The sequence below is a fragment of the Ascaphus truei genome, chromosome 1 (assembly GCF_040206685.1).
Source record: "Ascaphus truei isolate aAscTru1 chromosome 1, aAscTru1.hap1, whole genome shotgun sequence".
NCBI classification, from domain to species: domain Eukaryota; kingdom Metazoa; phylum Chordata; class Amphibia; order Anura; family Ascaphidae; genus Ascaphus; species Ascaphus truei.
The window spans coordinates 537,776,412-537,777,465 of record NC_134483.1 but is presented as its reverse complement, the minus strand read 5'-3'; positions in this window follow the sequence as shown (position 1 = coordinate 537,777,465).

Sequence of the window (1,054 nt, the reverse complement as noted above, 5' to 3'; positions counted from 1 at the left end):
TGTCCCGCTATCTATGCAATGTGTCCCGCTATCTATGCAATGTGTCCCGCTATCTATGCAATGTGTCCCTCTATCTATGTAATGTGTCCCGTTATCTATGCAATGTGTCCCGCTATCTATGCAATGTGTCCCGCTATCTATGTAATGTGTCCCGCTATCTATGTAATGTGCCCCGTTATCAATGCAATGTGTCCCGCTATCTATGTAATGTGCCCCGTTATCAATGCAATGTGTCCCGCTATCTATGTAATGTGCCCCGTTATCAATGCAATTTGTCCCGCTATCTATGCAATGTGTCCCGCTATCTATGTAATGTGTCCCGTTATCTATGTAATGTGTCCCGCTATCTATGCAATTTGTCCCGTTATCTATGTGTTACAGGGTAGCCTCTCTTGCCTCCTTCCTGGCAGTGGCCCCGTTGCGTGGGAGGGTTTAGTGGCTGTGTCGGCCATGATGTGGTTGGCGCAGCCAAATGTATATGGACTATGTGTAAAGCAGCGGCCATCTTGCGGTTGGCGCTGCCGGAAGAGGAGGTCATGCCATTCAGGATCCACGGACTGGAGACGGCGTGGTCAGTCCTGAAGGGAGAGGTAGTGTTTGGAAAGCTAGTCAAGCCCCCTGAACTAGGCCAGACCTGTTCCCCGTAGGCCCCAGGTAGTTTCCCCTACACGGTAGTGGATGTATTGTAGGGCCGGCCATAGTAAGGGGCTTGCCCCTTAGTATACCGACGACTCAGCGGAGCAGACGGAACCGCAGCTGAGGTTTCCCCAGTCCTGGCGGAATCACTGGCGCTGTCCTACCGGATGTAAGGCACGAAGGGGATTGTGTTGGAGGTCCTGCATCGTGGGACCATGCTTGCCGCCTGTCTACAAATACCCTAATGTACTCGCGTAGGCAGAAAGTTAGCACCACATGCACCAACACCACACCGGGAGGGTAGCGCTGCCCTCACATATATCTGGGTGGTTTGGACGGGCAATTGGGTTTCAGGCAGCCAGCACATTTGAGCCCTAGCATAGGTCTCAAAGGCTCCAGGGAAGGGCAGATGCAGGTC